The sequence below is a fragment of the Saccopteryx bilineata genome, chromosome 7 (assembly GCF_036850765.1).
Source record: "Saccopteryx bilineata isolate mSacBil1 chromosome 7, mSacBil1_pri_phased_curated, whole genome shotgun sequence".
NCBI classification, from domain to species: Eukaryota; Metazoa; Chordata; class Mammalia; order Chiroptera; family Emballonuridae; genus Saccopteryx; species Saccopteryx bilineata.
The window spans coordinates 92,687,579-92,714,977 of NC_089496.1; the positions used below are offsets into that span (position 1 = coordinate 92,687,579).

The 27,399-nt window shown below is 41.5% G+C and overlaps 1 protein-coding gene across 1 annotated transcript in view; it reads left to right on the plus strand.

The window, feature by feature from the left end:
• SORCS3 (sortilin related VPS10 domain containing receptor 3) overlaps positions 1 to 27,399 on the plus strand; it is a 620,103-nt gene that overhangs the window by 341,284 nt on the left and 251,420 nt on the right. The window lies entirely within an intron of this gene.

Genomic DNA, 27,399 nt, shown 5'->3' on the forward strand with positions numbered 1-27,399 from the left:
AAACTTGAATATACCATTGTTCTGAGTTTAGCGAAGAAAGCCAAGTTTCAACCATGTCAGCTGCATTATTTTCTAAAAGCACATGTACGATACAGTGGCCCAGTAAGTCCTCCTCTTTGAGTTCCTTATCTATATATTCTTGTGTGTGTACTTGACCTTGTCTGTTACAGTCTCAGAAACCTCTTGAGTCAACATGAACTTCTTATTTCCCCCAACATAGCTGATTCTCTTCCAGTGTTTTCTAATTGTATCCATGTAAATGCAAAAGTCAGAAATTTAGGAGACATCCGTAATACTTCCTTGTAGGCCTAACCCAGCATCTTTAACCTCTCATCAGGTCTTATCTTTAAATATCTCTTGATTTCATGTACTTCTATTACCACTGCCATTCAATGACAGGTTACATTTGTCATTTGAATTACTGGTATTTCCAGAGCCTCTTCCAGTGTATTTGTACTATTACTTGAACACTCTATCTTCTGATTTCTTGCCTCTGTTAAAACGTTTTTAGTATTTTGTCATTGCTCACAGAAGGAAGACCACAGTCCTTAGTGGGTTCTATCAGCACCTACTTGGTCTGGTTCCCCCTCTCTCCTGACTCATTGTTGTTACTTCCCCTTGCATGGTTTTTTGCAGCCTCTCACCCCAGCTGTCTTTCTTGCTCCATTTCCTGGGCCTGGAACCTTCTTTCCTAAAGTAAACCTCATCGCTGTCAGATCTCAGATCTACTATCACTTCCTCAGGATGTCTACCCTAAACTCCCTGACAAAGTGATGACCCCCTGGTGTTCTTTCTCATAGCACAGTGAGAAGGAACATTGATACCCTTTCATAGTACCTGTCATGGTTGGGATTTTACAATAATTTATGTGATTTTTGGACCGACTGAATTTCTTATTAGGTCAAAACTCCAGGAAGAAGAACTGTCTCACTTTCTACTCACTGTTATAGCTCCAGATCCTAGCATGGTGCCTGCTACTCAGTAAAGAGTTGATAAGTGGCTGAATTAGTAGATGAGTGCATAAAAATGTTATGGTAATGAACCCTCTATAGGTGACCAAACTATAGTTAAAACAATGGACTTTAGATGTTTCTTCTTTGTATTTCCTGCCATCTCCAGAACCTTACTACATGCTTAATGGCAAACTCTTATGTAATAATGTTGTTGAAAACAATCAATGAAAGAAAATAGGGAAGTCCAAGCCCTGTCTTGCATAGAGAGATCCACAGAATAACCTGGGTTGAACAGCTTCTTCTCTTTGTTCTCTCTCTTCAGTCCTGAAATAATTGCTCCTCAGGATATATTTGCATCTGTGATTACCAATGTGAGTGAGTGGTGAGTGCGTCTGTGTGTGCATGTGTATATGCACGTGTGCTGTCAGCACCTTTAAACAATAAACAATAATTTCAACATAACCTTTATATCTCTCATTAAGGGAGCCTCATGGTGGGCGTCAGGTGCTTAATGCAATCCTCTAAGGACACCCGCATGACATTTGCAGAGCAAAAGCCATTGTAAATACATTTCTTTCATGGCATCAAGTGGATATTGTATGAAAGACTTAGCCAAATGTCAGATAGTCTGAGTTTAGATGCTTAGTATACCCAGGAATTTTGAAGCTATGTTGGGGGGGGGGGGGAAGAATATATATATATATATATATATTACATATATATTACTTAAATGTTGTGAAACAACTGGATGGTAATTTAGAAGAAACTCAGAACTCCTAAACCATGTTTTTATTTATACGAAGGTAAACTAGATTAGAAGCAACAGATATCTCCCATCCAAGTACTAACCAGGCCCGACCCTGCTTAGCTTCCGAGATCAGATGAGATCAGGCGCGTTCAGGGTGGTATGGCCGTAGACACAACAGATATCTCATGCTAAGAGGTTGATGGACCAAATGCAATGTGCCTTGTGTGTGCCTCAAAGGAGCACACTTTCTGTCCATCACCACAGCACTGAGAACGCTCGGGCACTGCTCACGAGGTACCTACCCTTGTTGATAAAATGCATTCAAAAATACTTTGGGACTTGGTGGCTGCTTTTGCACTTAGCAAAATATTTGGAAATGTGGCCGTGGCGCTGATAGATTTTCCTAACCATACTGCACATTTCTGGATGGATCAATCCTCAGGAACATTTTTTTTGTTGACATCTTTTGTGTAAAGTGGCTGACTGTTCATCAGGCCCATAAAGTTTCTAACCAGGACCCTGCTATCTTTTTAAATAAATGGTGTGAGGAGGCAGATGATGCCTCTGGCAACATTTGCAGAGATGACATAAAACACCTATACCCTGTCATCCAGGTTGCAGACGAGTTCTTCTTTATTTGGGGGTAATTTATCGGTTTAGAGTCAAGGAGAGTGATGCTGTACAGCAGCAAATGAAGATGTAAGGGTGGTTGAGCTTGATATACAATTGTCTGATTTCAGGCTGCAGCATCCTCTGAGGTGCATGCATTGAGGCAGCTGGTTTCTTCCAGAGAAAATGAGAAGTGCTAGTGTTAAGGTAACTGCAGCTTCAAAGGGAGATGTTTGTGGCGAGGGGGCGAATCGATGTTTCCATTATTGTGCCTTTGATGAAATGCATTAGCAATTTCTTTAGAATCGGTTAGGCTGTCTGTCTCGTTCTGTTGTGCATATTATAAAAGACCTAATTGAATGACATTTTAAAGGGACCATATCCAATTGCTTTACCTTCCAAATTGCTACCCCAAAGCTGCAGGAGACTTGCCAGGAGATCTCACTTGGTAAAAGCACTGCTAAGAGATCTAAGGAAATACCTTCTGGATAGAACAAAATTGTATCTGTAAATTGAGAGATGCACATAGTGTTGTGTTAGTGGAGCTGCCTCATGGCAACTTTTGAATCACCTGGGAAACATGGCCACCTTGTACTGGTCAAGGCCAGGTGGTGGGTTAAGGTCATCCACGCCTTCCATCTTCCAAATCTGCAAAGGGATGAGGAGGTAGGATCCAAAGGCACCTTGCACTTGGCCTTGTTGGAGGGCCATGCCTCTTCCGTTCTGATGTGTCTCAACACAGCAAAGTCCTTTCTGTTTGCCCCTCAGGTTGATTTGGGTTTTGGAGCAAGTCTTTCCACTTTGACCATCCTATGAGAATCCCAGTTCTTTCTCATTTCTGTGCCAGTTCCTGCATTTTAATGTAAAAGTACTCAGTACTTAGTAAGGACAAGTTTGCAGATACTTTATAAGAATTTTTGTGATTAGAAAACAACCAACAAAAGTAATAGGTTACGGCTGAGTAAATTGGAAAAACAGAAACAAAAACAAAAACATCTCCTCCCTTCCCTTTCCTTGCCCTCCCTTGCCCCCTACCCTCCTCGCCAAAGCTGTAGAACATCTTGAGGGCTAAATGCTTACCTGTTGTTTGTCTTCATTGGGCTGTTTTTTCACTGATGACTGAAACAGCCTCCTTTGTGATGTTTTGATTGTCTGGAAAGCCCAATAATCTTACTAACTCTGAGAATTTTTAAAACATTTTGAGATAAGTTTTAAGGACAATGAAATCCTCTAAATAGATAGGTGCTGTTCTCATCATACAAAGCTGAATGTTTAAACATCCCTCATTTTGACAAGAGACTCAGTGTAATTTTTTTTTTTTTTTTGTATTTTTCTGAAGCTGGAAACGGGGAGAGACAGACTCCCGCATGCGCCCGACCGGGATCCACCCGGCACGCCCACCAGGGGCGAAGCTCTGCCCACCAGGGAGCGATGCTCTGCCCCTCCTGGGCGTCGCTCTGCCGCGACCAGAGCCACTCTAGCGCCTGGGGCAGAGGCCAAGGAGCCATCCCCAGCACCCGTGCCATCTTTGCTCCAATGGAGCCTTGGCTGCGGGAGGGGAAGAGAGAGACAGAGAGGAAGGAGGGGGGGTGGAGAAGCAAATGGGCGCTTCTCCTATGTGCCCTGGCCGGGAATCGAACCCGGGTCCCCCACACGCCAAGCCGACGCTCTACCGCTGAGCCAACCGGCCAGGGCCTGTAATTTTTTTTTTAAATGGGCATGTGTTCATGTATTCACAGATGCATACATCCCAACACAGGGGGCTTTCCACCAGAAAAGGTTGGAGGACTAAAACAGCTATTTTTCTGTGTGAGAGGTGGGATCGCAAAGCTCTTTATTATTTATCTTCTTGGCAAAATGAAATGTTCACAAAAACACAGCGGGCTTTGGAGATCAGAGACGAGGAACTCAATGGGATTTCAGGTTCTGTTGTTTTTAGTCTGATCCTGGAATTGCCAATGACCTCAATGTAAAAACCACTTTCTGAAACACTAACTCACTAATGTTAGGTTGCTGTTATAGTAGTTGAAGAGCTGGGTGTGCAGCTATGCTTTTTTATTTGTTTGTTTTGATCACTTGCTACCAGCCAAGTGCAATAGCAGTTGAGAGATTGATGAGCTGGTTCGGAAGCTGATGCAATTTTAGGCATGGCCACTGGCAAAACAGAGTCCACTGTGGGGGAGGTGATGGTGTTTCCATGCAGGTTTTGGTGCTTGGGTCCTGCCAGGGCTGCCACATCACACATGCGCAAGCCATTGGCAAATTAGAGTGGACTGGGAGTGAGGAGGACCTGAAAATTCAAAAGGAAGTTTAAACCTGTATTTCTGGAATGCTGGATAAAACTGAACCGTTCCTCTCATTTCCATTCTCACATAAACTCTCAGATTAGAAATGTAATTGTATTCAGAGCCTCCAGGATTAGCCGGTGATGGTGGATTTTCTTCAGTTGCTATTGGCAGAAACAGGCATTATGTCTTCCCACCTGGTGGAGATAAAAACTGCTGGGGGTTAACCAGGGGTGACCATAGTTTTGAAGCTTATCCCCCATGGAATAAGAGTAGGACCGAAAGGCACTTCTTATTTAAAGAAAAACATTGCATTTTCATTAGGTCCTCTCTCATGCCTGTAAAACCATTTGTGTTTTCATTTAAGAGAAAAAAAAAAAAGTCCACAGCTCCACTCACCTGTTACAAGCTGGCATTGCTCTAACAGATGTCTCATCAGCACAGTGGGGATGTGCTACCTCCATCGCCATAGAAACACCAGTTTCCATGAGGCCACCTCCCTGTAGGTGAGAAACAAAAACAGTGGACCAAGAATGGCCCTATGTTTTATTAAGAAGGTTGGAGCAACCACTGTGTTACTCAACTCTTACTATTAATCTATTTGAACTGAGTTCTGAATAAAGCAGCTAGTTTAATGTACACTATTGACTTGCATTGAAGGAGGGTGGTACAGTAGTGAGGCCCTCCACCGGGCAACATTGCTCATGAGAAAGTCAGCTCAGAGGAACAGTCTTTACAAAATTGTGGGTTTGGTGGCCTTTGTCTTCCCAAGCCTGCTTTTTCTCTGTCATATCTCAGATTTTCTGTTCTCTGCCTCTACCTTCTAGGTGTCCATTTTGGTAACCTGACACATTTCTTTCAGGGATAAAAACATTTGCTAAAATAATAGAAGATACAGCATATATGTAAACATATATAGTATATGTAGTTAGAGGAGTATGCAGGCACCTTTTTCCAACATCTTTCCCAAAGAAGTTATGGTCTGATGATAGAAATTCAGCCACTGCCGTATTTTGGTGAAGGAGGTGAGAACAGCCATGGGCGGGCAAGGTGGTGGAGCAGCGCAGTTCGCAGCACAGTTCACAGCTGCTTCCTGTGTTCTTCACAGGCTTCCTCCATTGAGTGACCTTGTCTTCACGCATGCCCAGATCCTTGGTATTCACACTGCTGCCGTGTGCCCCTAACTCTTCCCGCTGCCTCATTCTGCCCTTAGGTTTCTAGTCTTCCATTTGGACTTGGGAATTTTTCTGCTTGTTTCTTCCTTTGCAAGACTTTCTGGTGTTTGTTCTAGTGCAGTGGTCCTCAACCTTTTTTGGGCCATGGACCGGTTTAATGTCAGAAAATATTTTCACGGACCAGCCTTTAGGGTGGGGTGGATAAATGTATCACGTGACCGAGACAAGTGTCAAGAGTGAGTCTTAGACGGATGTAACAGAGGGAATCTGGTCATTTTTTAAAAATAAAACATCGTTCAGACTTAAATATAAATAAAATGGAAATAATGTAAGTTATTTATTCTTTCTCTGCGGACCGGTACCAAATGGCCCACAGACCAGTACTGGTCTGCGGCCCGGGGGTTTGGGACCACGGATCTAGTGTACCTGACCTGAACTTACCTCTGTCTGCCCTCCAGTCTCTGCCTCCATCTTGACCATGCACCCTGATGTGACAGAGAGTAGCTGGGCTTTTGAAGTTGGGGTCAGCCTTTAAATATTTTCTATTAGAGTATAATATGCATATGGAAAAGTATATGTTTTATGAGTTCAATGAATTTTTATAAACTGAATACACCTATGAAAGAAACCAGCACCCTAATCAAGAAACTCAACATGACTGGCATCCCGGAATACCTTTTTGTCTACTTGTCTGGTCATTATTTCCCACACCCAGTGGGCCGCTAACAGTCAGGGTTATTATTAATTTCATGGCGATGATTGATGACTAGCTAAACTGGTGAAGTAATAAATACAAGATGAATTCCTTGGTAGAAAGTCTGGAAGATAGCAAGCGACGTAAATGACAGAAAAGAATTTTTAAAAATCCTAACATTAGAAGGTTAGGCTAAAGCTTAGGTAAAAATTTATTCCTGTTGAATAAGCACAACGAATACAGAGAATTTATAAGAAAACTTTCAAAAAAAATGCTCATTTCAAACTAATTTAATAGGTTTGAATGTTAAAAAACATGCTGCTTTCTATGAAATAAGGAAATACCCAATGCTGGCAAAGTTGTAGTGAAACTCACACTCTAAAATAATATTGATGGTTGTGCAAATAAGTTTTCCTTTCAGGAAAACATCTTGGCAGTGTATATCTGAAGACATGCATGTATTCCTAACTTTGATCCAATGATTCAGTTACTACACTCCTGAGTCTATACCAATGGAAGAATACCACAGAGCTTGAGTCGTAATGATGTTTTATGAAAGTCATTCATAATCAGACAAACTGGATAGAAACTTAGTGAATTCTCAACATTAGGACCTTTAAATTTTAGTATATACATTTGCCAGAATATTATGCAGCTGGTAAAATAGTAGTCATGATGTCCATGTTGCAGCATGGATACATATTAATACCTATTTTATACATGGAGGGTCAGGTAAAAGTAGATTTATAGTTGTAAGCATGCAAAACAGAGTTAATTCTTATATTATTATTTATTAATTATTGTATTCTTTTCCATATGAACAACTGTAAACCTACTTTTGTCCCACCTTCAATACATCTCATATTATGTCCATAATATATATAAACTCATACATAATACATATTAAATAAAGGAGTAGTCTTTGAACATAGGTGTGCAAAAATAAAACAAGATGAAGAAAGGAAGCAAAGAGGAAAGGAAGAAGAATAATTTTTAAAAAGAATCAAGAGAAATATTTTCAAATATTATCTGAGTTCTCTGATAAGGTGGTAGAATTATGTTAATGGATTTTTTTTCCCATATCATTTGTTTTCCAAATAGTCTATCCTTTCATTAGATTACTTTTATAATTAAAAAATTCTGCAAAGTAACTTACTTTGAATAGCTTATGTTTCATCCTAAGTATAAGACAGTACTCTTAAAAAAGGTTTTCAGTGTTAATAGCATTAATTTAGGTAAAATCATTTCAAATTATTATTTAAATACATTTTTAAGAGGCCGTGTGGCTAAGAGGAAAATTCCCCTGAGTCAGGAATACATTGAGCCTGAGGTTTCTCTTTCCTTCAATTTCCACTCTGGTCCCTGCTGAACTGTGAAACTCTAGGAATTATTTTTTTCTCCCAACAAAAAGTGTATTCTTGTTGGATATAAGTTCAATCTATATTATTTACAACTCAGTGATAGATATAGGTTTTCTTATTTAGAAGCACCCACTATAAATATATGTTAAGGAAGTGATTTATTCTGGTAGTTTTCAGATGAATTTGCAGCTATATCCCCAAATTGAATTAGTATTTAGTTATCGGACTTGACAGCTGTGATCGAAACAGATGCTCTGGAGCCACGGGGTGTAGACATATGCGGGGACTTAAGCTTTGTGCCAAGTAACTCTTACACTCCCCGCCTTACATTACACGCTGTTGGGCATACAGATGCTTCTCAAAAATGGAGATTTGTGTCCTTAAGTATCTCCTGGCTGTGGGCACTAACAGGTGCTTTTATGTATATTATTATATTGCATTCTCATAGGAATCTGCAGGGAGAATATTATTTTTCCAAGTTACAGGTGAGCCTACGACTTTTGAAGATGATATGAACTTGCTCAGGGTCACGTAGCCAGTGAGGGGCCTGGCCCGCTCTTTAGAGTAGGCCTGGCTGAGGTCCCCACACTCCCGACAGACCACCACACCTCACACTCCCTAGGAGATCTGATGTGGGCAGAATTTCTTATGGACCTCTTAATACTGAACCCCAGCCCCAGAGAGCACTCCAATAGTGAGACAGACAACACAGTCAGCCATGAAAAGACCAGACTTCAAATGAAAGCCCAGGTTCTTCTGTCACATCCCTCAGCGGATAGCACTTTCCAGGGTGGGACTTTGAGGAGGGAACTCATCAGACTGCTTCCTGACGGATGATAGGCCACTGGACTAATTAATTCTGCTTCAGGCAGAAAATAAACAGGTGGTTGTGCTTTTTACAGGTTTCCTCTCGTTTCGCTCACTTTCCCCATTAATTTGTTCCAACATTTTGTTAATATTATAGATTAAACCAAAGTGTTTTCCATTTAAATAGGTAGTACTATGTATGATCTGTAGTTTTTAAAGAAACCTTATGGAGACATCTTTAATATGGTAATGAAGATAGAAGATGAAATCATTTAACTTCATTTACAAATCATGAATATGTATTATGCTTTAAATGAAAAGAAAGGCTAAAACAGATAGAGTGTTTGTTCAATTTGTTAAAGAGAAGACAATTTGTCAAGATTTTCCCCCCAAAACTCAAGCAATATGCAAATGTAGAAAAATCAAACCCCCGTGTTAATTCCATGGCATGATGAATATTTTTATAATCCTAATTAGCACCAGTCATTTAGTCTAGCAATTTTCCCCAATCTAGCCAATTTGAAATTAAAATAGATGCCTTGATTACAAAACTCATTAGCAAAGAAGCACCCTTCTCACTAACCAGTTCACTTAAAATGCACAAACTGAATGAAGTGTGGAACACTTGTGTCGTCAATTGGCATAAGTGAAGTGAGTCTTAATTGGAAGCATTGTGAAGTATTTGTTTTGCTGCATGTTTCATTGCAGTGTAATATATGTTTCATTAAATGTAACAAAAGCAACTTTTCAATGGTTTAATTAAGCAGAGTTGGTGCACTTGGTAATTTTTATGAAGTCGAATGTCACAATTGTTTGCATTTGAAGTACTGACGGGTATTAATGTCAGAAAGATGAAGTCTGACTCGGCATTCATCACCCTGGTTATGAGAAGAATGGCAGGTTTAATGTGAGAGGAGAAAATTAAATTATAGAACATTGACTTCTTACTTAAAAGTACCCACATGCATATTGTCCTCATGCATTTGGACGTGGAAATTCCAGCACTGCCTGATTTATGGCTGAAAAGACAGGAGAAAGCCTGAGGATTAAGTGTGGAATGGAAGGAAACAGGTGAGGATTTTTCTCTTTGTAATTTCATTTTAATTTTTTCTTTTAATCAAGGGAGGAAGTAGTAGGTGGGGAGAAACTCTATCCAATATATTTTCATCTACTCAGAAGAGCAATTAGAATGGTAGGGAGCAGTCCAGACTGATGTGCAGTATACGTCAGATGTGGTGGGAGTAGGAGAGGGTGGGGGGTTTGGCCTCAGACCAGGCAAATGTAGGAAATGGGGATTCCCCAGAAGTCCTGAATCAGGGCCAGAGAGCAAGGGGTTCAAGGCTGGTTCTTCTGTAGAAGAGTCTGCAGAAGGAGTTACCAGAGGGGTAGTTCTATAGGCATAAGGCACTGTTCCACTGATGTTTATTTTCAGTATAATCCAGATGTCAGCTGTTATCTCATATTTATGGCCTAGTTCAACACTACGTCAGTGATGATGCAATACTCAGCCATGTTGCTGATTTCTATGAGAACTCTAAATTTAACAGACACTGTTGACTGTTGATGTCCTGCCCATACTCACTCATTGTTTCCACTGCTGTATGCTTCCCCTGACTTCTGACTGCTAGGATTTACATTTCTTTGTTGGAGGGCTTCCTCCAAACCCTGGAGATGCTACTTCACTCCTCTGCCCCACATGCTGTAGAACAGGGGTCCCCAAACTTTTTATACAGGGGGCCAATTCACTGTCCCTCAGACCATTGGAGGGCCGGACTATAAAAAAAAACTATGAACAAATCCCTATGCACACTGCACATATCTTATTTTAAAGTACAAAACCAAAATGGGAACAAATACAATATTTAAAATAAATAACAAGTAAATTTAAATCAACAAACTGACAAGTATTTCAATAGGAACTATGGGCCTGCTTTGGGCTAATGAGATGGTCAATGTGCTCCTCTCACTGACCACCAATGAAAGAGGTGCCCCTTCCGGAAGTGCGGCGGTGGCCGAATAAATGGCCTCAGGGGGCCGCATGCGGCCCGCAGGCCATAGTTTGGGACCCCTGCTGTAGAAGGACCAGGGAATTGACATGTGGGAGCAGCCCTCAGCCAATGACCAACAGAGTTTGGTGTACAGATACCTTGGTTCCCTTGCTTCTCTTGTGGGACAAGTCTGAGGCATGTGGTTTACACCTTCTCCCCCTAGAATTTCCTGATGGGATTGAGCTCCAGTTGCCCACAGAGCTGGCTGGCTTTGTAATATACCACATACTGACTGCCTTCTATTGCCTGGTCCATTTCTCTATTTCTCTACCATCTCCCAAATAAACCACTTAATTCTTGTTTCTGTGTCTGCTCCTGTTGGGACTCGAACCAACCATAGCAAGCATTTTGTGTTTAGGTGGTGGCAGCTAAACATGTATGGGGTCAAGGACAGGGATCATAGCACATAGGTTTCTACCCAGAAAGTCCCCTTTCACATTTCTGTGTTCCTAGTCTGTCCTGGGCCATACCACCCTCTGATTTTCTTCATTGTTGTAAGCTGAATAACACCCTCTCCTTGACAGATGTCTACATCCATATACCCAGAGCCTGTGAATATGTTTTCCTACAGGGCTGGAGGAACTTGGCAGATGTGATTAAATTAAGGCTCTTGAGATGGGAAGGTTATCCTGGGAACCCAGGTGTGCCCAGTGTAATCACAGGGTTACAGAAAGAGGAGGAGGCAGAAAAGGAAGAGTCAAGGTAAGGAGATGGGACAGTGGACAGAGATTGGAGTGATGCTCTGAAGATGGGGCCACCACGAGGTGAGGACCGCAGACTGGAAGCGGCAAGGCAATGGGTTCTCCTTTGGAGCCCCCGGAAGGAACAAGGCTCTGCTTATACCTCACTTTTAACCCCACATAAATGACTTTAGACCTCAGGCTTCCAGCACCGTAAAATAATAAATGTGTGGTACTGATTTGTGGTAATTTGTTATTATAACGATGACGGGAAACAAATGCACTCACTGACCCCTCCCCCAGCTCAAAAGATCTTCTGTTCCTTGGTAGCCAAACGCCTTCACTTGTCTACTCCTGCTTCTTAGGAGCCCAGGCCTCCGCAGCCCAGACACGGGGTCACCACAGACCCAGACATGAGCCATCCAGGTCATACTTTTGACTTCTCTTACACTGATCCACACAGTTCTGACATAAGAAGAGATCCTCCTGAGAGGAATTCCAGTGGAAAAAAAAAAAAGTTCGTCATCTTGTCACCCATTGTATTAGCTTGCTAAGCCACACTGGTTGGCCTAAACCACAAAAGTGTGAGGTCTTAGGTTCTGAAAGGTAAGAGTCTGAGGTTAAGGTGTCAGCGGGTTGGTTTCCCCAGAGGCCTCTCTCCTTGGCTGATAGGTGGCCATCTTTTCCCTGAATCTTCGCATGGTCTTCTGTATCTGTGTCCCGATTTCCTCTTTGTATGGGGCTACCAGTCATATTACTTTAGGTTGCACCCCAATAAACTCATTTTAACTTCATGGACTCTTTAAATGCCCTGTCTCCAAAAACAGTCACATTCTGAGATGCTGAGGGTTAGAACTTTAGCATATGGATTCAGAGGGGACATAATTCAGCCCTTAACATATATTTATATGCATGTCAAGGTTGAGTGACTAAAATCTTGTTCTTTGTGTTTCTGCTGCCCTCTGTGAGGAGGAACGAGGAGTTCCTTCTGCTTGTGTGGCTTGAGGTGCTCCTGAGGCACAGGTACGTAAGGATGGAGCCCGTTCCCAAGTCGGAGACCTGGTGCACGAGAGGCCCTGAGACTGGTCAGCAAGGTTTCCAGCTGATCTTAGGCCTTGACCCTGAGGAAGGGTAGGAAATCACGAAGGTAGAGGAACAATGATGGCACCTGGGCCGTGGAAACCACTGGGAAGGACTTTGAGGGAACAGACTCTGAAAGAAATCTCGGCCTGACCTGTGGTGGCGCAGTGGATAAAGTGTCGACCTGGAAATGCTGAGGTCGTTGGTTTGAAACCCTGGGCTTGCCTGGTCAAGGCACATATGGGAGTTGATGCTTCCTGCTCCTCCCCCCTTCTCTCTCTCTCTCCTTTCTAAAATGAATAAAAAATAAAAAAATAAAAAGAAATCTCAGGTGGAAACTTATTTTTGAGAATCGTGGCTATTGGCTTGCAGAAGCCCCAACTGTTTGGATTGATTTTGGTGCTTTCTTTTTGTTCTCTCATTGCATTGGAAAGGGTCAGTAGATCTCAGATGTGCCAGGAGTGACAGGAAGAAGTTTGGATGACCTGAATGTATTACAAATCCTAAAGCTCGTCATGGCTTCCCCATAGCTTGGAGGATGAAGTTAGCTCAGTATGTAGCTTGTCTAACTCTCTGCCCCTGTTCACAAGCACCCCCATCACTCATACATTGGGAACTGCCTCCCCCTGGTTTACCCCAATGCCTCAGTGCCCACTCTTCTCTATGGAAATCCTTTTCTCCTACTTTATCTGCCTCGTCCTGTTTATCTTTCAAAACTCAATGCAAGAATGACTTTCTAGAGAAAGCTTCCCCTGAACAAATGTGTCTTTGGAAATATAACTAACCAAGATTTTGAAGAAAAATCTACAAGGAAGCTCTTTTCATGTTTATATACTGAAAAGCTTTTTCTTTTATGGTTTTATATTTTATAAGTACATAAAGGTGGAGGGACCACAATTTTTCTCAGTGTTTAGCCATCCTAAGATCCTAAATTGTCCCTGGAAAAGAGGTAAAGAGGACCTGAATTAAGGAAACGATGAGGTGGTTGAAAAGAAAGGGGATAAACGGTAGAGTATAGAAGCAGACTCTGTGACTGCCTAGAAGTCACAGGAAGGAAGGATGCCTGATAAACCTGACCAGGACAAGAGCCAACAGTACACCATTAATCTCATAGTCTGGTTACCTACAAAACTGCCTAAGGCCACGGCTGTGCCCGCACTGTGTTTCTTTGCTGACAGAGGGGATGCTTGTTTCCCAGAAGTACTGAGCGAGAGAGGGGAGGCCCTGGTAGGCACTGCCACCAACCTGTGCCAGAGAGGGAATCATTTTTTTTTCTTTTTTTTCTTTTTTTTATTCATTTTAGAGAAGAGGGGGAGAGACAGAGAGAGAGGAGAGACAGAGAGAGAGAAGGGGGGGAGGAGCTGGAAGCATCAACTCCCATATGTGCCTTGACCAGGCAAGCCCAGGGTTTCAAACCAGCGACCTCAGCATTTCCAGGTCGATGCTTTATCCACTGCGCCGCCACAGGTCAGGCGATAGAGGGAATCATGACCTTCTTTTGTGGTTGTTTTTTCCTTTAGCTGCTTTTCTAAAATTTATTTTATTTTATTTATTCATTTTTAGAGAGGGGAGAGAGAGAGACAGAGAAGGAGAGAGAGGAGAGAGAGAGAGAGAGAGAGAGAGAGAGAGAGAAGGTGGGAGGACCTGGAAGCATCGACTCCCATATGTGCCTTGACCAGGCAAGCCCAGGGTTTCGAATCGGCAACCTCAGCATTTCCAGGTCGACGCTTTATCTACTGCGCCACCACAGGTCAGGCTAGCTGCTTTTCTAACACTTCCCCCCACACCTCCCTTGGCTGCTCTGAGCATTGGGAGGGGGCAGCAGCCAGCAGTAGCTGTCTGAGTGTTATTGTAACAAAGCTTTTAAAAATAGAGCCTTTTTAATTTGAAGCGCTCGGTAGAGATACCAGAAGTATCTAGAAGTTTTGTAATAAGTAGCTGGGGAAAGAGTGAGGGAAAAGAAGATGTATTAATTCTTCTTTCTTCAAATGCTGCTGTTGTACTAATACTTGGGTTTGAATGTTTTCATGATAAAGACACTGGGAGGTGGCTGAGGAATCCACTCTCTCCTGTGTGTACTCAGGCCTGATGGAACCTTCTAGCCCAGAAGCTCTGGCCCCCAGAAGGGAGCTTTCAGGTTTTATTAGGTGATCACTATTCATGAGGTAATCTGTCTCCCTTGGGTTTATACCATCTCTTTCCCTTTTTTGATGTCAAAATGGCAGTTTAATAACTAGGTACAAAGCTGATATTATTCATGTGATCTCTATTACAGGTATCACAACTTAATCATTAAAAATAACTCAAAACTACATATTTTTACAACATCAGTCTTTTTTTCTTCCATGTAAATTACTAAAAGATATTGGAGTCTAATGTATTCTAACGAAGATTCATGTTTTAAAATATTAAACTTTTTTTCTCCAATAAACAGGAAAATGAAGAAAAGAGGCATTGAGGGCAAAGAACCATTTCTTACCTTTTAATCTATGTCATGGGAAGTATCAACAGTCTGCTTTTTACCACCCAGATACCCAGTCAAGGATATTATATTGAACAACTATTTACTGAGCATTTACTATGTACCAGGACCTAGGAGTACAATAATGGAGAGTACTGATATTATCTCTGCTGTCCTGGGAAGAGAAAGATTGGTCAAGTAAGTCATTGATGCCAATTGTGAGAAGTGCTGCAGCATACAATTATAGATTTCCATGGCAGCATGTATTGGGGAGAAGGTCTGATCTAGCTTAAAAAATATTTGATGTAATTACTGTATAAGAGGAGTTGAGATATTCTCGTGGAGTTAAACAGTTTTAAGTGCTTACAGATATTATTTACAATAAAATTAAGGTCACTCTATGAGTTGCCTTCAGATTTTTATAAATAACTTTATTGAAGTATAAATGATATTCAATAACTACATGAATTAAATTATACAAATTTGATAAGTTTAGACATGACTACACCCATGCAATTATAATTACAATCAAGAAAATGAGCCTGACCAGGTGGTGGCACAGTGGATAGAGCATTGGTCTGGGACAGTGAGGACCCAGGCTTGAAATCCCAAAGTCGTTAGCTTGAGCATGGGCTTACCAGCTTGAGCAAAGGGTCTTCAGCTTGAGTGTGGCATCATAGACATGACTCCATGGTCACTGGCTTCAGCTCAGAGGTTGCTGGCTTGAAGCCCACGAATCACTGGCTTGAGCCCAAAGTTGCTGGCTTGAGCAAGGGGTCATTGGCTCAGCTGGAGCCCCCCAGTCAAAGAAGATAGGAGAGCAATTAATGAACAACAAGGTGCCACAACTCTGAGTTGATACGTCTAATCTCTCGCCCCCCCCCTCAAAAAAAATAAATAAAAAGAAAAGAAAGAAAAAAAATGAGTATATCCTTCAACCCCCTCTCAGGTTTCGTTGTGTTCCTTTTTAATTCCTTCCTCCCACCCTTCTTCATCCTCCTCATCCCCAGCATATTCACATTTGGGGGTTTTCTTATTTTCACTACAGATTAGTTTGCAGTCTGTATATTTTTATATAAAAGGAACCATTACAGTCTATATTGTTTTTGCGTGACTTTTTTATCTTATAATTTTTTTGAGATTCACCCATTATGTTGCTGAGTGTATTAATAGTTTATTCATTTATTTTTTTAAATTGGGTAAGTGGTTTATTGTATATGTACACCAAAATTGGCTTATTTATTTGTCTATCAATTTGGGTTGAATCTAGGTTTGGCTACTACAAATAAAAATGCTATATCATTCCTGTATAAGTTTTTGTATGGTTATATGTTTTCATTTCTCTTGAGAAAACACCTTATAGTGAAATGACTGCATCACATGGTAGATGTAGCTTCAACTTTTTAAGGGAATGTCAACGTGTTTTCCAAATTAGCTGTCATTATTAGGTCTACTGAAAGGACTCATGTGCGAGGCTGAGTGGAGAAAACAAAGTTTATTGCTGTGTCTGTGTGCAGATGGGCTGAGGCTGAAAATGGTATCATCAGCTAGTGCTGCTTATAGAGCTACTCTTACAGGGGCAAGTGTGGGAAAGTAGTTGCTGCTTCAAAGGGCTATAATATAGATGCTGTCAGAGGGGGCTGCATCTATTGCTTGCAGTTAGGACAAGATGTCTGCCTCCAAGGGCTTATCTGGTTTCCCAGAGCCCTTTGTTCTTGACGACTTCGTATATGTACAGTGTTTCAGCTGCTGGTCGTCTTCCCATAGGGGTTGGAGAGAAAAGCCTGGCCCTTTCGATTGTACTATTCTCCATTTCCAGCAGCGGTCCATGAGTTATAGTTGCTCCACATTCTCGACGCCACATGTTAAGATCAATCTTTTGAATCTGATAATGTAATTGTACAGTTATAGCTCATTGAAATTTTAATTTTCATTCTTCATAACTAAGAGTGCTGTGAGTGTCTTTTTATGTGCTTGTTTGCTATTTTATATTTTCTTTGGTGAAGTCTCTGAGCAAATATTTTGCCCATTTAAAAATTGGATTGATTCTGTCTTATTATTTAGTGTTGAGAGTTCTTCTATATTCTGGACAGAAGTCCTTTAACAGACTTGTGACTTAGATATATTTTTTTCCCATATTGTAGCTTGTCTTCTAATTCTAACGGTATCTCTCATTGAGGAGATGTTCATAACTTTGATGACGTATAATTTGTTTTTGAATGATGCTTCTGGTGTCATATCTAAGAAGTCTTTGCATAAGTCAAGGTCACAAAGATTTTGTCTTCTGCTCTTTTTTAGATGTTTTATAGTTGTAAGTTTTATATACACACTCTTTATCCATTTTAAGTTACATTTGTGGATGGTGTGAGGTATGAATCGAAGTTTATTATTATTATTGAATATCTTCATTGAATTACCTTTGCACTTTTTTCAAATACCAGTTGTCTTTATATATGCAGGTTTATTTGTGGACTCTATTTCATTCATTTCTTTTTCTATTTTGAACATAACCTCATATTATCTTGATTATTGTAGCTTTATAATAACTTAAAAAGTCTGGGAGTACGTTTTCCAGGTTATTCTTCTTTATTAGAGTTGTCTTGGTCATTCTAAGTTCTTTGCATTTCCATATGAATTTGAAGATCCACTTACCAATTTCTACCCTCCAAAAAGGCCTTCTGGAATTTTGATTAACATTGCATACAGTCTATAGAACAATTTGAGGAGAATTGGCATTTTAGAAATATCAAGTCATCTGATTCATGGTCACACTCTATCTCTTCATTTATTTGGTTTCAGCAATGTTTTATAGGTTTTAGATTATAGATCTAGCATCTTGTTTTTCAGACTTACTCCTAACACTTTATACATAGAAATGTTTAAAGTCATATTAAAAAATTAAATTTCAGATCCTTTGTTGGTAGTTGATGGAATAAGTAGAAAGAAAAATCAGTAAGGATGTAGAAGAATTGAACAGCACAATTAACCTACTTCCTAATTGACTTTGATAGAACAGTTTACCCATCAAAGAAGAAAACACGTTCTTCTCAAGTGCATATAAAACATTTCCCAAGATCAGCCATATTCTGACCTTTTGTGACTAAATACACTTATTGTGGCTTTTCACCTTTAAAATTTAACTGTTTTTACTAGTTTCAGAGATGTATGAAAATTACCTAATGTATAAAAAAGTATTTTGAAGCCATGGAGACAAGATTTAATAATAATAAAAAAATTCTTACTACTAAAATGTCACTTTAAAATGTCAAGTAAGTACAAAGTTTTACCTTCACATTCCATTAAAGAGGTAAAAGTTCAGTTCAATGGAGGGAGATTCAGCCAGAGTGTGTAGGAGATGAAAAAAACTGGCTTTTTTTTGGGGGGTGGGGTGCAGGTTGGTGGTTCCTGGTAAAAGTGTCAGATTAGCACATGGAGAAGATATTCTAGGCAGTGCAAATGCCAAAAGCCTAAGTAAACTTGTGATGATGTGGAAAGGGGGTTATAGCTGAGATTAGCAAGTAGTTTAGTTTTGGTGGAGCATAGAAAACATGGTGGGGAGTAGTCAGGAAGTTAGTCTGAGGTTAGCTGATGGGCGCTTTTGGCTCTTAGTCTAGGGAAGGGGTCCCCAAACTACGGCCTGCAAGCCACATGTGGCCCCCTGAGGCCATTTATCCGGCCCCTGCCGCACTTCTGGAAGGGACACCTCTTTCATTGGTGGTCAGTGAGAGGAGCATAGTTCCCATTGAAATACTGAACAGTTTGTTGATTTAAATTTACTTGTTTTTTATTTTAAATATTGTATTTGTTCCTGTTTTGTTTTTTTACTTTAAAATAAGATATGTGCAGTGTGCATAGGGATTTGTTCATAGTTTTTTTATAGTCCGGCCCTCCAACAGTCTGAGGGACAGTGAACTGGCCCCCTGTGTAAAAAGTTTGGGGACCCCTGGTCTAGGGTCTTTGTGTTTTATTATGTAGATTGCAAATTATTTATTTACTTTTTAATCTGGTATACATGGAGGTTGGGGACTGTCTATGTTAAAATAATAAAGGCTATTTGAGTCATTTCTTTGAGCTAACCATTCAAAACCTAAAGAGAATCTTCAATTTTGCCCTTCATTAAGTTTTTGTAAATCTCCAGTTTGTTTCAGAATTTCAGATGTGAACGTTTCTCTCTGACTCTGTTTCTCTTGGCCTGAGTTTTGACCTTTTGGTCAATGATCTTATCCCAATTAAAAAATCCATTCTAGATGGGACAATAACCTGACCATAACACCTCTGTTACATACAGTCTTAGGGAGTGGCCCTTTGTGGGTGCTTCTAGTTCTTGTGAGAAGAAGACAGTGCATCAGGGGTTGGGATGAGGCAGATGTATATGTATACTTTGTTCTCTGGAGACTGTTCCTTGGGGGTTATCTCTCCAGCAGTTAAAATCTGGGGCATAGTTTAGCATTTAGTGATCTTCTTCAGTGTTTGTTTCATTTGTACATCTTGGCTATGTAAAAAGACCCTGGTTTCCTCATGCCAGAGTCTCCTTTTTCATTTTGCAAACCTTAACCAAGGACATGATGCTCTGCCCATCTGGGGCATTGCACCATTGCTCAGCAACTGAGCTCTTCCTAGCACCTGAGGCAGAGGCTAGGGAGCCATTTTTAGCACCTGGGGCCATCTCACTCCAATGGGGCCATGGCTGCAAGAGGGAGAGAGATTGAGAGAGAGAGAGAGAGAGAGAGAGAGAAGCAAGAGGGCGAGAGGTGGAGTAGAAGCATACTAGCCTGGGACATTCACATGCTGGGCTGATGCTCTACCACTGAGCCAACTGGCCAGGGCTGGATTTAAATAATTGTATACAGCACTTATGTTGCTATAATGATTGACCAGATTCAGTCCTTCCCTGAGATAGTTCAATCATGTGGAGGGTAAAGTAATAAGTAATAAACCCTCAATCACATATGATGTCATTGGCACCTTGGGAACCAACGACTTTCTGAGACAACCAGCAGGGAATGGTTTTTGATGAATATTGGGGGAGAAAGTGGGCTGAACTTCAGAGAATGAAGGGATTTGCCAAAGGAAGAAAGCTACTAGGTACTTTTTAAGTACCCAGTACATACTTGACTGAAGATCAGTTATAAAAAATGCTCAGTTAGGAAGAATGTATACTAGAGGACCCCTCATAGTGAATAGCCAGCTGAAAGTGGATCTTCTTGAGGGACATAGTACTAGTCTCTGGAAAGAGAATTGGACTTTGACTTAAAAGATATAGATATAATCCCATGCTTCTCTTGTTCCCAGATGTGTTACTCAGAGTGGATGGTTTACCCTCTCTAAACCTGCTTCGTGTTCTGTAGAATGGGAATAACGAGGGAAAGCTCACAGGCATTTTATGATAAGCCCATGGAAGAAGATATATATATATGCTAAGTCTCTTTGCGTTGTCAAGTCTCTGCTTGGAATAAGCCACCTCTGTCACCTGTCAGGCTCCGCAGCTGTGTGGATGACACCACTTTTTCTGAAATTTAGTCTCCTAACTGGCTGAGCTAACCAGATTTTCTTCACTTTCTTCTTTTGCTAGTTTGAATTTTAACTTTTCTAAGACTTCAGGGGGTATTTCCTCTTGGGTGAAATGATCTGCCAAGAGTCCTTGAACCTTCAGTCTACTTAATACCCAGTTGTCCAAACTCAGAACTTGAAAGGCCCAAGATCTCAGGCAAAGGAAGCCACCTAGGTAAAAGTTGGATAACAGGTCTGTACGTCATCGAGGACAGTTTCCCAGCACAAAACCATCAGCTGTGGATGAAAATGGAGTGTGGGGTCTGTGACTGGGTTATCTTTGCTCAGTAAGTCACAAGCTGGGGTTCTGACTCAACTTGCAATCCATCAAGGGCCATGTTCTCTAATTACTGAGCTGAAGACAGAAACACTCTGATTATCCTGAGACTCTTCTTTATCATGGAAATGTATACAGAGGAGGGAAGTTATGACTATGTGTGAACTATGACATTTTTAGCATTTCAACTGTGCCAGCATCAGTTGGTGGCATTCTTCGGAATGCTTGTGCGTAGGCATGCCCTCACACTCTGTTATAAAACCAAAAAAGAAGAGAGAAGAAGAGTACACTAATTATCATTTATGTGATTAAACTCATTTTTGTTTGTAAGTAATAATTTTAGGTATGGGATTCCTTTTCTATAATCTAGTTGGTAAATGCTTTTAACCTTCTCTCTACTCTCTCCCTCTCTCTCTCTCTCTCTCTATATATATATATAATTATAATAATTATTATATGTAAATATAATATAATTTTAAATATATATATATAATTTTGGGGGAGTGCAGAAAAATTTATTTTTTTTATTGATTTAAATTTATTGTGTTTACAGAGATTCAAGTGTCCCACTGAATACACCCCCCCACCCCCATGTCCCTCAACATCCCCCTTGCCCCCCTTTTCCCAACGCCTTTCCCCCCCTTCCCTCTAGGATTTGCTTTTCTGTTCTCTATAACACTATGTTATGTATATAAAATTATATTTTCTTAATTCTTACAGAATCTTTGAGCTGGGCAGGTCTTTAGCTCAACGGAATCCTTTGTGTGTTAGCTCTGACCATCACTGACGCAGCTTCTGTTAACACATTTCGGGTTTCTTGGGGCTCAGTTCCTCAAAGCAGCCAATTCTGATTGTAGAGACTTCTGATCACTACGAAGGACTTACATGTAAAAATAAAATTTTACAACCATCCTCTGAGGCAGGTGCTGTTATTATTCCCATTTCATAGATGCAGAAACAAGAACAGAACAGTCACACAGCTCATCAATACTGAAGCTGATTCATACTCGTTGCTTCCCAGATGTGCCTTGATTGGCAAGCCCAAGATTTTGACCAGTGACCTCAGCATTCCAATTTAACACCTTATCGACTGCTCCACCATGGGTTAGGCTGCAACTGGAGCCAATTTGAACAGAGCAGTCAGGACCTGAAATCAGTCCTTTCTGTCTTGATTATAATTCCTATTATCAGGCCCTGGCCAGTTGACTCAGTGGTAGAACATTGGCCCAACATGTGGTTATCCTGGGTTCAATTCCCGGTCAGGGCACACAGAAGAAGTGGCCATCTGTTTCTCCACCCCTTCCTCTCCCCTTCTCTCTGTTTCTCTTCTTCTCCCACAGCCATGGCTCAATTGGTTCGAGCACATCAACCCCAGGGTGATGAGGACGGCTTGGTGGAGCCTTTGCCTCAGGTGCTAAAAATAACTCTGTGGTGTGAGCATGGCCCCAGATGGGCAGAGCATCGGCCCCAGATGGGGGTTGCCAGGTGGATCCTGGTTGGGGCTCATGTAGCAATCTGTCTCTCTATCTCCCTTCCTCTCACTTGGAAAAGAAGAAAGAAAAATTCCTAGTATCAGCATCCATCTCATAGTGATGCCAACAGAATTGAATCATTTACTCTGCTAAGATCTTAGTGTCTACCTGGCAAAGGGTGAGAGCTCAGAAAATGCTAGTTAATATTATTTTGACTTTCAGAAAAGTTAGAAAAACTTTCATTTTTATTCTCTTCAAGAGTCCAGGAGAGATAGACCCCTGTTCCTCTTGTGAGTGGAAAAGAGCAAAATATGGCAGAGAAAGGAGTGTGGAGGGGTGGGGGCCCTTGCTCTCCTGCTTAGACACATCCCTCCCTTTCGGCTGCAGCTTCCTCGTCTACGACATGTAGGGGTTTCAGAAAGAATGGCCCTGGACTCTGTTTTCCTTTTCAAGTTCTCTGATTCCATGACAAATGGGGGCTAATGTTCTCCGCACAATTGCAAGTCGTGTATAAATATTAGCTTATGCAACCGGTTAATCACTTAATGTCAGATAAATGTGCAGAGCAAGGTGTTTAATATGTTTACATAAACCGTGCACACCACTTTGTCATGAATGGTGCTCACCCGGCGTCCTAGCTTCTATCCAGGCAGGGCAGGAGGTGCTGGCACCTATTCCCCTAACCTTTCATTGTGACCAAGCTCTGATTTATTCTGCATCTGGCTCCCTCCTATACACTTGGGAACTGGGGCTGAGAGAATGTTTATGCAAACAGTGCAGCCCTCCGAAGTGGAGGCATACGAGGCATTATCACTGTCTTCAGACAGGCTGAGCTCCTCACAGGCACCTCATTTTTCATCCAGTCAGGGAAAAGATGGGGAATTACCATCAGCGTACACCTGGATGGCAAACCTTTTCCTTTTTTTCCCCTCTCTTTAAAGCTTTACCCCAGGAGATCCAGGACAATTTCAGGGCAGTTACAGGAAATTTCTCAGGTGTGATAGAGTCACATTTTTGTTCCATTGATTTTTATGGGAGTGGATGGCTATAAAATCCGAGCGGGCACAGTGCAGTGGTCTGCCTGAGAGTCTGGACCGCTTGGGAAGCCAGGAGGGGTTGGGCCAGAGCAGAACAGCACCCAGGAGGGATGCATCATGGCCTGGGGTAAGCCAGAGTCCAGGTGCGGAGGACAAGGTTGGCCCTAGCTAGAATTTTAGTAAGAATTAAATGAAGGGACTCTTTTCAGAGGGATATGCAGGATTAAGGGACCCAACACAGCATGGCGAGGCATGCAGAGACCAGCAGCAGTAGGAAGCTGTTAGAACTTGGGGCCCAAAGGAGCAAGAGGAAACTGCTACATGTGTTCCGGGAGCAGCTGAGAGGTGGTGTGTGTGTGTATATGTATGTGTATGTGTATGTGTGTATGTGTATGTGTGTGTGTATGTGTGTATGTGTATGTGTGTATGTGTATGTGTATGTGTGTATGTGTATGTGTGCATGTGTATGTGTGTATGTGTATGTGTATGTGTGTATGTGTATATATATGTGTGTATGTGTATGTGTGTATGTGTATGTGTATGTGTGTGTATGTGTATGTGTATGTGTATGTATATGTGTGTATGTGTATATGTGTGTGTATGTGTATGTGTGTGTATGTGTATGTGTGTATGTGTATGTGTGTATGTGTATGTGTGCGTATGTGTATGTGTGTATGTGTGTATGTGTATGTGTGTGTATGTGTATGTGTGTGTATGTGTATGTGTGTGTATATGTATGTGTATGTGTGTGTATGTGTATGTGTGTGTATGTGTATGTGTGTGTGTGTGTATGTGTGTGTGTGTATTGTATGTGTATGTGTCCAGGGCAGTCCACCAGCTGAAGTCATAGGAGACAGAACCCCTGCTAGAAGTGCAGGCCCCCAGGCCGGCAAGAAGGAAGTGGGGGAAGTGGAAGGACAAAGCCTAACTCCCTTCTCTTCTCAGACCCCTGCAGGTGCCTTTCTTTGTCGGAATCCACCCGGAATGCAAAAGGCAAGGAAGCCAGCCAGGTGGGCTAATGAAGTCCACAATGGTCAGCCCTGCAGGGGCAAAGAGCAGGTCAGAGAGGAGCAGAAAGTGGCTTTGGGGAGAGGATACATGGAGACTGATCAGCATAGACCAATGTGGACAGCTTTGTGGTGTGAGTGACGTAGAGAGTAAGGGGACAGAAAATGGGGCACAGGCAGGGCAGTGCATCGGGAATGTAAGCTTTGAGCTTATCAAGTCTCCCCTCTTCTTCCAATACTTTTAATCAGTCACTTTTTAAGCAAACCAGTTACTATATATTACCATGTAGGGGCAACAGTGCATATATCAAAGGCATCTATCTGCCTTGAATTAGATAGATTTGGTTGTGGTTTTCTTTTTCCAATCCTGGTATGGTTGCTTGTTTGCGAGGTGGCCTTTGACCAGTTGTTCAACTTTCTCATCCTCAGTTTTTGTATCTATAAAGTAGGACTAATTCTACAGACATCACAGTGTTGCTATTATTAAGCTGAAATTAGATACCGAATATAGCATACCCAGCCCAGGGCATAGTGTTTGTGTTTGAGTTATTTCAACACATGTACCCTAGAGCAAATGAAATTAAACAGAGTCCTTGCATGCAGGGAGCCAACAGTCTAGTTATAGATGGATGTTCATTGTATAAACATGTAAACAAGCGTGGGATGGTACAAATTGCTGTGCATATTCATGCAGAGATAAACATCTAGATTCATACTCAAAGTGTCAAGAAGGTAAAGACCAATGTGATATAACAAGAGAGGGACAGTCTATACTGGGGACCTGGGGAGTGCTTTCTGCAAAATTAGTACCAAGGCTGAGATATGGAAATCAGACAGAGTGTATCTCACGACGCAAGTGAACGGTGTTCAGTGGGGAGGAGAAGAGGGTTCTAGCTGGAGTAGAATGATGTGGGAGATGGAACACTGTGTTCCTTGCTGTCTTCTCCCATGGCAGGTGCTCCTTCTCAGAAGTCTTTCACGGTTCTGCCTTGTGTGTGTGATCTCTGCCAATGCTTTCATCTCTGCCCTCACTCCTTCCCTTTATCATCTCATCAGGCCCCTGGTTTAAAATACCACTTCCGTGTCCTAATTACTAGCCCAGATCTCTCCTCTCTACCCCAGATTTATTCATCTCCAACTGCCTCCTTGACATCTCAACATGATGTCTCATAAATATGCCATATATTCCATTCTAAAATTAAACACCTGTTTCTATTCATTCCCCTTCGTACAGTTCTTCCTCTCACGGTGTCGTCCTTCCAGTTTTTCAGGGCACATGCTTCGGAGTCTTGGCTCTTCTCTTTGTTTGTCACACTGTACCTTATTTGCTAAGTGAACTGTCTTATCTCTGGTTTAAAAATACATCTAGAGTAGATCAGTTGGTTAAAGTGTTGTCCCAATGTGGCAAGGTTGGGTGCTTGATCCCTGGTCAGGGCACACATAAGAATAAACCCATAAATGCATAAGTAAGTGGAGCAACACATCAATTTTTATTTCTTTCTCTCTCTCTCTCTCTCTCTCTCCTTGTCTCTGCTTCCCTTCCTCTTTCTCTCTAAAATCAATAAATAAAAATTAAATAAAAAACACCTGCCTGCCTTTCAGTGCCATAACTGCAGACCATGTTTCCCGAACCCCCCAAAATATCAGAGCACAGCATCAGTATGTGAAATGCCAGGTGTCGGGATGATTAACCATGAGTTGTGGATTTGTAGGAGTGCTTACTGGGTATCAGGCAGGGCACCTTGTGCTGGACATAAAGTGATGAGCAATCCCAGGCATGGATCTTGTTCTCAAAGAGCTCAGAAGGCAGAAGGACATAGATTCAAAATCAGGACAGCAGCTGGAAATTCAGAAGTATGGAGATCACCTTTCAAGGAGGAAGACCCTCTGGGCTGGGGTGATTGGCTGTGTCGCTGAGAAGGAAGAATTGAAGGTTGGTCTCAAAGTTGAGAATAGAAATGTAAAGCTGGAGATGAGAGGGGGAAAAAGAACAGAGAAATCACTGGCAAAGCATGATTCTGGTTGCATAGTTTGGGCTCTGTTTAGCAAATTTTCACTCAGCTTAAGTATCTCTTGGGAAGCTTTTCTGATCTCTAACAGGCTGTCTTAGACCCTTCCAGCTGTCGCACAGACACATCTCCATCTTAGCCTCTGCCACTTGATGTTATAATCACCCTTTTTAGCACAGACTGCAAGGAACAGTGAAGACACCACATCTTTTCTTTTGTGAATGCCGAGTGCCCAGAGCAGAGTAAATATCCAATCATCAGTCCACGGACCAAGGGGTGCATTTCACTGATATCTCAGAGAAATTCCCCATGCAGAGATCTGTTCTGGTAAATAGCCCCTGATTATATATTTGAACCTGCCTGAATGGGAAGGCTATAACACCATTTTCTTTTTTTTTTCTTTTTCATTATATTTTTTATTTAGACAATTAAATTTGACAGGGTGACATTGGTCAACTAGATTACATAGATTTAGAGAAAACATCTCCACATCACTTGGACAGTCGATTATGCAGTATACCCATCACCCAAAGTCAAATCAGCCTCCGTCACCTTGTATTTGTTTCTCTTTATGCCCCTCCCCCTCCTTTACCCCCTCCCTCTCCTCTTTTACCCTCCCCCTGGTAATCACTGCACTCTTATCTATGTCCATGAGTTTCAATTTTGTGTCCCACCTATGTACTGAATCATAGAGTTCTTAGTTTTTTTTGATTTACTTACTTCACTCAGTATAATGTTATCAAGGTCCATCCATGTTGTCGTAAATGATACTATGTCATCATTTCTTATGGCTGAGTAGTATTCCATAGTATGTATATATGTAACACCATTTTGGATACATCTTTCCCTCTAATGTGGCTTTAAGCTATTATTTGGTGTCTGAGCTATGATTTGTGTTGCATTTGAGTGATCAGAAGAGGCCGAGGTGAGATACTTCATGACCAGGGTGTTTTTGGAGCATGCTATCCATCCTATTGAATGTTGCAGACAGAGCAATGGTGAGTCATTTTGAGAAGGTAAGATTGAGTTCAGTTTTGACTATACAGTTTCTCATTTTCCCCTTTAACTCTAGGGGGAACTATGAACATAGACATGTGTTGTTTTTAATTCTTAGATCCAACACATTCCATTGAGCTCCCACTACAT